We start from the raw sequence: 12,247 nt of genomic DNA, 5'->3' as shown, positions 1-12,247 counted from the left end.
CCAAACAGTAGGGAAAGGGAGAGAAAGGAAGAAGACAAAACTAGAAGAAAAGGATGGATGGTGGTGGAGGGTAGGTGACATTTTGGTGTTTATGGTGGGGGTATGTGTAGTAATTATGTATATCAAACCATAAGCATTAACAAATTATAAATTTCTAAATAATTAAATACATATTCCTATATGCATACATGGACACATGTCTAAAGATACATACACAAATAGAGCAAATACAGTGAGTTTACTTTAGTTCAGTTCTAGAAAAGCACCTCTACATTGATAAATATTTTTCCTTAATTATGTGATCAGTAACAATACAATTCATTTTTACAGACTTCATTTTAACCCTTTTTTAAAAAAAAAATGAAACTGTTCACGAATTTGCATGTCATCCTTTGTGCAAGGGCCATGCTAATCATCTCTGTATCCTTCCAGTTTTAGTATATGTGCTGCCAAAATGAGCACTCATTTTAACACTTTTTACTTAAAATTTTATCACTTGATCACTTGACAGATGTTACTCATCGATTTGCTTGAGCAGATCCCAGTAACGTCTCCATTCGTCCCTGTCACTTGCTAATGTAGCCCAATGGTGTCTGCTCGCTCTAGGAACACAAAGAGCCTCAAACCGATCATTCAAGGTCTTCATGAAGAAGTCTGACAATCTCATAGGTGGGCGACCATGCGATCTTTTGACGTCCTGTGGAATCCAGTCGGTAATTGCTCTGGTCCAGTGGTCATCTCCAAATCTCATTACTATCCAGTATTGTTCAGCTCATCTTATTTTCGACGCCTTGGCAAATGAGACAGAATCCCTGATTTTTTTTTCATAGTTTTATTTATTTATTTTTCTTTTTATATTTATTTATTGAATCACTGTGGGAAAAGTTACTAAGCTTTCAGGTTTAAGTCTCGGTCATACAATGATCAAACACCTCTCCCATCACCAGTACTCATTTTTCACCACCAAGAACCCCAATATACCCCCCCACCCATCCCAATGTCTGTGACGCAGATGATTTCCACTTAACTCTTATCTACATTGATTACATTAATTATTTTGACAAAAGATGCACCATTATTGTTTAGAAGTTCCCCCCCAACAATCAGAATTGCTGAAAAGGCATTGTGAAATACTTTGTTTTCTATAGCTGGTTATGAGAATCATATAATGATTTTGGATTTCTGCAAAGAGTCAGATAATTACGAGATAGGTTTCTGTACGTCTGGTGTTATGGCTGTACCAGAGAGCCTCTCATGGGGGGGCAAATCATGACCTCAGTAGGGCGTGAAGGATGAGCCAGTACCGTCCCCCTTCCCATGAGACTGCAGTTGCCCCGTCACCACTGGCTCATACCTGGTTTCCAATTAGCTCTGAGGTGGTGGCTACCTTGTTGCCGGGGGGGGGGGGGGGTGTGGAGGCAGAAAAGTAGAAGGGAGCAACACCCTTTCCCTCCCGGGGAGGCATAACGCCGTAGTTTAACCATGGTCCATTCACTTTTCTGCCACATGCTGCTGGGCTCTGGATTAAGTCCTTTTGCCTCTGGAGCCATGGCCGTGCCAAAGAGCCGCTTATGGGGGGCAACTCGTGACCTTGGTAGACCGTGAAGGATGAGCCGGTACTGCCCCCCTTTCCAAGAGATTGTAGTTGCCCAGTCCCCACCAGCTCATACCTGGCTTTCCAACAAGCTCTGAGGCGGTGGCCATCTTGTATGCGGTCCAGATGCATTTCTGTCAAAAGCCGCTGGGTTTCGAGATTTGTTTCTGAGTCTCTGGGATCATGGCCATAAATCAGCTTTATCAGGAGCCAGAGAAGCCATTTGTAGGTGGCAACTCAGGGTCTCGTTAGGATGGGGAGGAAAGGGCCTGTTCCACCCCTAACTGGTGAGTCCCCACGTGTCTCATCACTGCAGGCCCAAACCTGATTGTTCAGTGGCCTCTGGAGGATGGCAGTCACCAGGCCGCCAAGGGGAACAGGCCAAGGCACGAAACCTATTCCCACCTGGAGTGGTCCAACCCCAGTAACCTACTGCAGGAACAGGACACATTTCTGCCAAATGCCTTTGGGTTCCGATATTCATTTCTGAGTCTCTGAGATCATGGCTGTTAAGCAGTTCGATTAGGAACCAGAGAGGCCATGCCTCAAATTATATATCTGAGCCAGAAGTGGTTTATGGGTGTGTCTCCCACATACCTAACTTTTGGCCGTTTACTTTCTTTGTAAACTTTCCCTAAAGGTTTTGGGGTCTGGCCAAAGGCACAGCAGAAATTTTGGGGTATCTGAAAGTCTAACGGTGCCATCAGGCTGCTGATGCACTCGCCGTACAGGTACAGATTGACCTGCTGGCAACACCATACCCCCTAGCATACCTGATTCTTGACCGTTGATGGAGGTCGGATCTCTGGATTTTTCATTTGAGTGAAGTGTAATACTCCAAGCATACCTCTTTTGATTCCTCTTTGGGATACCCAAATAGCATGCTCATCCTGTTTTTGTAGGGTCCAAGTCTCTGAGGTATATGTCAATGCGGGAAGAACAGTGGAATTCAAGAGATGTGCCAGGAGCCCGAGGTTCTTCGTCCTCTTAGCTATTTCTTCAACTTTCTTCAAGGCATTCCAAGCTGCTCTCTTCCTCCTGCGCAACTCAGGTGCCAGATCATTCGCCATGTTGACTTCTCAACCTAGGCACACATTGCTGTTGCATTTGGAGAGGTTCATCCCATTGAGAGTGAATGGAGCATCAGGAACGAGACTGTTTCTCATAAACATTGTCTTTGTGAGATTCAGCTGTATTCTGACCTTTCCACACTCATGGTTGACGTTGGACAGCATTTGTGCCGTTTGGCTGACGTTTGGTGTTATTAGAACAATGTCATCAGCAAAGCGGAGGTGATGTACTTGCCGACCGTCTATCTTCATTCCCATTCCTTCCCATTCCAGTTGTCACATGACTTTCTCGAGGGTACACTGAAGAGTTTTGGTGAAGTGGTATCACCCTTCCGAACCCCTCTCTTGACATCAGTGATTACTTCTTTGTAGAATGGTGAGATCCTGGTAGTGAATCCGCAATACAGCTCACGGAGGATCCTTATGTATTGAGTTTGAACGCCCTGTTTGGCTAGGGCCTCGATGACCACTTCAGTCTCAACAGAATCAAAGACCTTATTTAAATCAAATTACGCTAGACAGAGCGGCATCTTAAACTCCCAAGAAACCTCAATGAGCTTGGTTATCATGTTGATATGGTCCATTTGGACCAGTAAATACCAGTAAACTTTGATATTTATACATAAAATGCACAAACTTTCTCCTTTTTCTTGAATTTTTTTCCACATTTCAACAATATTTCACTTAATCAAAATTCAAGAAAATAGTATTATATATTATATACAACGTGAAAATATCTGCTGTATAACTAAACAGTAACTAACTCTGAGGGATACATAATTTGACATTTAATCACATATATATATAATCATATTGGGCTGGAGCGATAGCATAGTGGGTAGGGCATTTGCCTTGCATGTGGCCGACCAGGGTTTGATTCCTCGATCCCTTTTGGAGAGCTCGGCAAGCTACTGAGAGTATCACGCCCACATGGCAGAAACTGGCAGGCTCTCCGTGGCAGCATATTTGATATGCCCAAAAGACTAACAAGTCTCACAATGGAGATGTTACGGTGCCCGCTCGAGCAAATCGATGAACAACAGGAGGGCAGTGCTACAATGCCAAATAATCATGTTAGTTAATCTTTCATTGTAATAAATATATTTTTGAGTTTCTCAACTTTTCCTTATTTGCTCAAAAACTTATCTTTGAAATATTTTTCATAATGTGGCATATAGCTACATATTCTTTAATCTCATTCTGAGACTTAAATTGTTTCACCACACACATATTCTTATAAGAAATTTGCTGCTATTTGGTTAATTGAATTTTTTTCATTATTAGAACCTAACTGTCAAATCAAACATAATATCACTTTTAAACAATTTTACTCAGTATCAAAAAATATTCTCAGTGTTTGTGATAATTCTAAATTATCAGGAATATGCACCAAATCCCCTTTATCTCTAGTATATGGAAATGCTCTACATTATATTTTACATGAGAAGTGTAAGCAAGATATATATATTTAAACGATAATACATTCATTTAGGGACATAATTACAAGGGAATTTTATGAGTATATTTTTCTTTTTTTTTTCACAATGGAATAAAAATGGTTTTAACTTGTTCCTATGTAACCTAACCTTCTCACAAAGAAAACCATTTCTACTAATTTATTTATTAATTTGTATACTTTCTATATTTAGAGGTGCAAACCAACAAATTTTATGTTCTATATGTGGTAGGAAGCAAAATACATTCTGCTGACTGAATTTCAAATTGACATATTTTGTTAGAGACATATTTTCTGTAAGTTGTTCCCATTATCTATAGCAGTGTTTAAAACTTCCCTTTCCAAATATTTATAGCTAGTAAATTAAAAAAATATAATTGTCATTTTCCACATGTAGTACATTTGCTAGATTTTCCATACACAAAATAATTTCATCTGTGAATAATTATAGTTTTAATTATTTCAAGTTTATCTATGTTTCTTTATTTAAGCTCCCCGCGACGTATTCGATATGCCAAACACAGTAACAACAAGTCTCATGATGGAGACGTTAGTGGGCCCGCTCGAGCTCGAGCAAATCTTTATTTAATGTATTAATTGGGAACTTTAGAGTGATGTAAATGAAAGGAATGATCATGAGTGCTCTTTTTGTGGTTCTATTTTGATGTCAGTTAGGAAAACAGTCAAAGGATTGGGGAGTAGGACAGAAGTTAAGGTGCTGGCACGTTCCCTGCGTGTCTAGGTTCAATCCCCGGCACCACTCAGAGTCCTGAAAGAGTACCTGTAGTGCTCATGAGCCTGCGCAGAGCCAGGATGCAGCTGGATGTGGCCTTCCCAAAGAAACATACAAAACCTCAGTATTTAAAATCAGTCATTATAGTGCATACCATTGATCAGTTTAAAGGAATTTTATATAATTGCAAAATCACTTTCCAAAGTTTCATCTGTATTAAATCACGAGTGTGTATAGACTGATATAGTTCTTCAGTATTGATTTAATAGCAGTATGATGGTTTTTCTTCATTCTATTAATAGTGAAAGTAATAGCAATTTATCAACATTAGACTTAAATTTTTAAAACAACTGTATTTTTTCAGATATGTGTATCATTATTATTTATAATGCTATACTTGATAATGGGCTGGAACAATAGCAGAGTGGGTAGGACATTGAACTTGCATGTGGCCGACCTGGGTTCAATTCCTCCATTCCTCGGAAAGCCTGGAAAGCTACCAAGGGTGGGTATCCCGCCTGCACTGCAGAGCCTGGCAAGCTCCCCGTGGCATATTAGATATGCCAAAAACAGTAACAACAAATCTCCCAATAGAGACGTTACTGGTGTCTGCTCCAGAAAATCAATGAACAACAGGAGGAGGACAGTGCTACAGTGCTATACTTGACAATATTTGCTTAAGCCATATGTTTATGTAGTGAGATTGTAATTTTACCTTCCTGTCATATCCTTTTTTCATATATTGACTTTGAAATCATGCTAATCTCATACCTTTTCAGAACTCTGGAAGCTACTTAAATAAAAACATTATGGGTACATATTCCCACAGAGCACAAGGATAATTCTTGACTCTGTGTTGATGGGACCATAAATGCTGTTGGAGATTGAATACAGGTGGGCTGCATGTAAGGCAAGTGCTTTCCCTGGCATCACTATCTTCGACCCTTTATCAAATACTTTGGAACATTTTTATATATGTGTTATCTCCTCTTTAAAAAATTTTAAAACATCCCATTTCTATATTTCTACATAATTTTTTCTGAATCCTCTTGTCTTATCTAAAACTCAATTGCCTTATGAGAATAACATCTTCCTTTGACACTTCTCTACATTTATTTGTGTTTCTATTGCCTCTTCAGTGCAACAGAAATGAAGGGACCCTCTGGGGTCCATTGTATTTACATCCAGAAAAATTCTTCTTTACATTTTCTGTGACAGTTTTTCTTTGAATCTCATGCGGTAGTATACAGTTATACTACCCTCTGCTGGTTTCATTATTGTTAGTAGATGGCTTCTTTCCCAGACAGATTCAGAGCAGTTATGTTACAGTCTTCTATTTCCTACTGTATTTCCTTTCTTACATCACTAGGCCGTTACTCAACTTTCACTAGACGCACGTCTGGAATAGTCTCATTTTCATAGCTCTTAAAAAACATCTTCTTTCACATCAGTTTTACTTGTGTTCTAACCTAATCCCACGTTGGCGGTATTGCTGTAAGTTTTTCACATTCTTAGTACATTTCAAATTTCAGTATAATACTCTGAATACAACCCCTCACTTTTGTAGCGACCATTTCCCCCAGAATCCTGTTTGTTTGCCTTTTTTTCAAGTACATCTAAACGTTTAGCTTCATATAGCAAAATGTTGAAGCAACCCTGAACTGGATGGATCACGCGCCCTCATCAGTCTTTGGTGCTTCTAAGAAAAAAATTGCTACCAGTGGACTCTCATTTCTCATTGGCTGTTTTCTTCTTCACATCCTTTTTCTCTGTTCCATATCATGATGCATCTTTACACCCTAATCTGATCTTCTTGTCCAGCTACTTTACCTGGAATCATAGAATATCAGGTTTAAAATATCTATAAATTTTCTACATTAAGACCTTCTTATGTAGTCACAATTAATCTTTATTCACTCTTTCATTGTGATTCATAAACATGTCTTCCTGCACAGGTACTTTCTTAGAGGACTTATTCTATGAATTATCTCCTTTTTACTATTAATTTAACATATATTTAATGAGTTAATGTGTACTGATGCTGCACTAGCTACTATGATACTTGATGAGCAATCTGAATTTAAAGTAGATACATTGTTGAGGGAAGGGGAGGAATAATAACAGATAGTACAAAGTATGGTTAGTGAAATATTGGAAGGTGATAAGTTAGAAAAAAAGAAAAGGAAGATAAGAATAAAGAATATGAATGACATTAATGCAAGAATTAGCAGAATGCAGTTTTAAGTAGAATAATATGATTGATTCTAATTTCTTCTTAGTACGCAAGGAATTTGTTTCCTCATTTATGAAAATAATTATGTGATAGCCAGTGTTTCTTTTTACTTTTATAATTCTTTAACACCATATAAATCATAAATAATTATTATAATAAAAATAGGGAAGATTTTTTTTGTGTCTAGGAGTATACTAACCACATTATAATAACACCATCATTTATATAGTGTTTGTTATTTCACTAATAATTTCTGGTGGAATGAATGAACATTTAGCAAGATATACCCAAGAGAAAAAAATGACCTTTAACAACTAAAACACAGAAGAATAACAATTAAGGACTTATAATAAGTCTAATTTTGTTCTGCATACTTTATTTAACGTTAACCTCATTCTCAAAATTTAACCCTAAACACATATTTCATTCTAGAAATCATTACTGTATCCTAGATCTAGCAACATCTTATGTATCATATAATTTATGTTGCAAAGTAGAAGCACTTTTTATTTTCTCGTCTTCCTATATCTCAATATCTTAATTGCAATGACTCATAAGCTGCCTGTTATCATTATACACTTATTTCATTTTCTTTATAAATTTTTTTCTGTCTGCTTGCAATGGTGCTGATATGTCACAGAATTCTGATTGCAACTTCTGCCGTAATTGATGGAAACAAATTCTTCTGGGATGTATTAATACAGCTGCAGGCAGCGAGGCAAGTGCTGAATGGAAAGTAAATGGGTTCAGGAGCTCTGGAGACACCGATGTTGCTTTAGGCGGGGAGGCAGGCAGCCACTAATAACTACAGCAAAACAGTGGGAAGAAAGCTTGCGCTGGGTTTGTTTCCCAAATCATTATACATCATATGCACTTGTGGGCGAAATAAAATGTCGCCTTCGCAAACCAATTAGCCGTCAGTGTACTGCTAACTAGCGCATATGTATCTGCTGGTTATAATGATCACCGGGGCCTTTGATTTTAAACACCTTTGACTTTAACAATTTGGTGTTAAGGGTAGAGATATTTTTTTCCTCGAGTTTTGTAGATAAAATACTTGTTTTTCTTTCTCTTGGTCTCAAATACTTTTTTAAAGACCTAGACTCTATTTAGTTTGAAAATACAAAGCAGCTGCTTTATACGTTTCAGTGCCGGTACTCCAAATGCAAACCACAGAATTTTAGTTTGATTTCAAATATGACATTACTGATCGAGATGCATGTTCTAAACTTTTCCAAAGATGAAAAAGTATTTACAGTAAGCATTTAGCTAAAAACAAAATAAGAACTTTGTCATAGTTATAGATACCAGCAATTCAGTAAAAAGTATTGAGAGTTTATGGGGTGGTAGACACAGGGCGTTGGGTAGGAATATAAAGACATTCTTAATTGATACTTACAGCATAAAAAATAGATAACTTCTAGATATATTGCATTTGCCAGTCACATAAGACAAATACTCTATAAGATCTAAAGGAGGAATCTACTAAATGTTAGTTTGTGTTATAGAGTTGTTGACACTATATTTATCAGCAGTAATGGGAATTATGGGGAAGAAAATCTGAATGTGCATGGTATTTTTTGGAAGACCTGCTGAGATATTATAGAAGCTCCTGACCCAGATATACCTATTCTCTTGTAACTCATAAATTAGTTTCAAAATATGTAAAGCTCCAATTAACTTACTCGAAGTTTATATTAATTACAAATTAGAGAGGGTGACCCAGCTATACATAATTTTCATGTAGAGTCTTCACATATAAAAACACACACATACCCAGAAATAAATTATTTGTCCTTTTACCACTACAAATTTAATTTTAATAAATAACAAAAAAAGAAAATAGTTTAATTCACGGATTGCCTACCTTAGATCTTTCAATAAATTCATGTCTTTCCAAGTTGCTTAAGTAATTAGGTCTGATACTAATAATGACATCAATTATTGCTGCTATATAAACAGCATTGTATAAACAGCATTAATTAAAGGGTATTACACTCTTAGACATTTGATTTAAGCTTTCTAAGCTACTGATTTCTTTATAAGTTGGAAATAGGCAAAATAAGGAAACTTAGATGTCCAGTTGGAAAGAATTTAATGATACCATCACCATATGGCATCTTCCTACCCAGTGCCTTGGGTAGGAATATAAAGACATTCTTAATTTATACTTATAGCATAAAAAAGGTGATTTCTAGATATATTACATCTACTGGTTACATATGACAAATACTCTACTAGAACTAAAGGGGGAAGCTATTAAGTTTTAGTTTAATAGTCACACTATGCATTAAATTAATTACACAGGATCTGGCATGGATTGCAGCTTCTGTGGAAATATTCAAAGAATAGTATGTGTTTGGATCAAATTTCAGTGTACCTTTGAAAATATGAATAGAAATATCTGAATCTATGTTTGAATCAGATGTAAACCAAAAATTAATTGCCTACCATTCGATATGCCATACACAGTAAGTAACAACAAAGTCTCTAATGGAGACGTTACTGGGCCCACTCAAGCAAATCGATGAACAACGGGAGGAGGTGACAGTGACAGTGACCAAGAGGAAATGTTTGATTTATTTTTTACTTAATTTTCTTTATGCTACTTATTTCTTGGTATATCAGACATCAAACTGATTTAGTGTCATTGTCTCAGTCTCCTTTAGGGCAGAAGAAAAAGTTTATAGAATAAATGTCAAGCAGTTAAAAGTATCTTGAACACAGTTTTTTTTTTGTGAAGGAACTCTATAAAATTATTATCTGCATAAATGTCTAAACACTAAAGCAGGGTAGTTTTATCTTAAGGAGTGATAATTATAAATAGTTAAATCTAGGCTTTTCAAAATAATTGCATCATAAAAGATTATTTTTGATCAAAATGTTAAATTATCTACAAATCTCATTTAATTATCTAAGAGATTATAGACTGATAGTATCATCAATGCTATTAGGAAAAAGAAGTTTAATATAGGCATAAAGATAGGGTGGGATGGGGGAGATGGAGGACGGGAGGGATACTGGGATCCATGGTGGTGGGAAATGGGCACTGGTGGAGGGATGAGTATTTGATCATTGTATAATTGAAACCCAAACACAAAAATTTGTAAGTCTACAAACTGTACCTCATGGTGTCTCACTAATAAATTAAAAAAAAAACAAATAAAATCTGTTACCTAAAAAAAAAGAAAAATAGATTCAAAATTTAAAAGCAGTTTTATATCCAATCTAAATGTCATTCAAATGTGAGACCATAATAAAAATATTCTGAAACATAAAATATTTCAAAAGACTTTCCCACAAATACAAATATTGAAAACCATTTTGAATGTAGTTTGCAAATAGGAGATATTTTAGAGATTTTCTTTAAAATAAGCAGAACTGAGAATTAAGTGGCAAACACTGAAACTTTATAAGGTGCCTATCTATCATATCAGAGATGGAATAAGGGTTGGGAAGGGGTGGGTATCTGGGAACACTGGTGGAGGGACTGGTGTTGAATTACTTTATGTCAAAAATGCAATTATCAGTAACTTTGCAAATCATGGCTCTTTAATAAAAATATATATGCAAAATTATAGGCAGAAATAAAGATAATAAATAAAAATGAAGTGATAATACTAAAAAGTTATTATTCTTATGTCAAGAATTGAATTGTGTAAGGTACTAATTTGTATACAATGGGTTCATTATGTGCTTATGAAATAAAATGTGACCAATATGTCTTTATAAAATTACACTGAAAATATGAGAGAACTCAATAATTTCTCTTGGAGAAATAATTTCTTTCAAAAGAATAAAAACATGCAAAAAATTTTTCTTCTGAGCATCATGATATGCTTACTGATCTAAGCAATAAATATTTGACCTGTTTGTCAATATCTGACCCTTTACTTTTTTTTTGGACATGCTGAAAAAGAGCCTTATTGGCAATTATTCCTTGGGCTGGAAGTTGAAGGATCTTTTATATATTAAAATTTCTCTGTGCCTATATTAAACTTCTCTTTTACTAACAACATTGGATGACACTATCAGTCTATATTGCTGACCCGGTTCGGCCCTTGACAACCCATATGATCCACAACCACCACGAGGAGTGATCTCTGTGTACAGAGCCAGTAATAAGTCCTGAAGTCTACCAGTTTGGACCCCAAAACCAAAAACAGTTAATAGATTTAATATGAAATGATTATGTCTAGAGTGAAATTTGGGTAGAAAAAATAAGCAATGATTGAAGAGATTTTTGAAAGAATTATTTTTGCATGGAAATTATTTTAATATAATATATTTTAATATGGAAATAAAAACATAGTATCCATAAAAATGTTCCTGAATGAGTCAAGAGAATGTTGTTTTTAAATAATACATTTTGATTACTTGTTGATAAGTGCTAAATTCATAATTGATTCAAATTATTTGATTTGTTTTTCATCTTATGCTATTTTTCATTTTTTTGGGTCACATCTTTCTGTTTTGGGGACTTACTCCTGCCTTTGTGCTCAAGAATCAATGCTAATGGAGCTCAAGGAACATTATATGGTTCCTGGGATCATATCAGGGTAAGCCATGTGCATGGCAATTGCTTTAAGTACTCTACTGTCTCTAGCTTATGAGTTAACCTTTTCTGTGTCTTAAGTATGCCTGTGATTTATGTTGAGAATTTCATGTCAAGGAAGGCCACTCTGATCATAGTGCCTATCTCTCTACATCTATATTAATCACTTGGGATCTAATTCTTTTGAAAACTGATGTGTTTTATTTTATTCTTCTTAAGACTAATGGTTCTTCAATATAAAAAATATATGAAGTATGAAGAAATTGCATTTCTTTTGAGTTTTTTTTCCCATCTGTAAAGAAAAGTTTCTATCTGGTTTGCAGATAGCACTTTGAAATGTCGTCACGTGATATTTTTCTTTAAGGCCATTTTCCTCTGGATTCTGTTTTGTGTTTATTAATCTCCTTTTCTTATAAAAACACCATTTAAATTGGATCAAGGTCCTTGATAACAATCTTGTTTTGAACTTCATCACTTCCATAAAGAACCGATATCCAAATATATTCAGCTCAAGAAAGTGAACTTTTCACATATGACTTTTGAGAGACACAATAGTCATAAAAGGAGTCCTATCAAGGTCAAGAGGAGAATCAGTGCAATGAATTC

General features: G+C 35.8%; 1 non-coding gene across 1 annotated transcript; it reads right to left on the bottom strand.

Moving 5' to 3' along the window:
- Positions 1-354: 354 nt before the first annotated feature.
- On the bottom strand, positions 355-462 carry LOC130018680 (U6 spliceosomal RNA). The gene has a single exon (XR_008791581.1). It is a non-coding gene; the product is annotated as a U6 spliceosomal RNA (small nuclear RNA).
- Between the last annotated feature and the right edge of the window lie 11,785 nt (positions 463-12,247).

Source organism: Sorex fumeus, unplaced genomic scaffold (genome assembly GCF_029834395.1).
Source record: "Sorex fumeus unplaced genomic scaffold, SorFum_2.1 ptg000265l, whole genome shotgun sequence".
NCBI classification, from domain to species: Eukaryota; Metazoa; Chordata; class Mammalia; order Eulipotyphla; family Soricidae; genus Sorex; species Sorex fumeus.
This window is presented reverse-complemented; position numbering and strand designations above follow the sequence as displayed.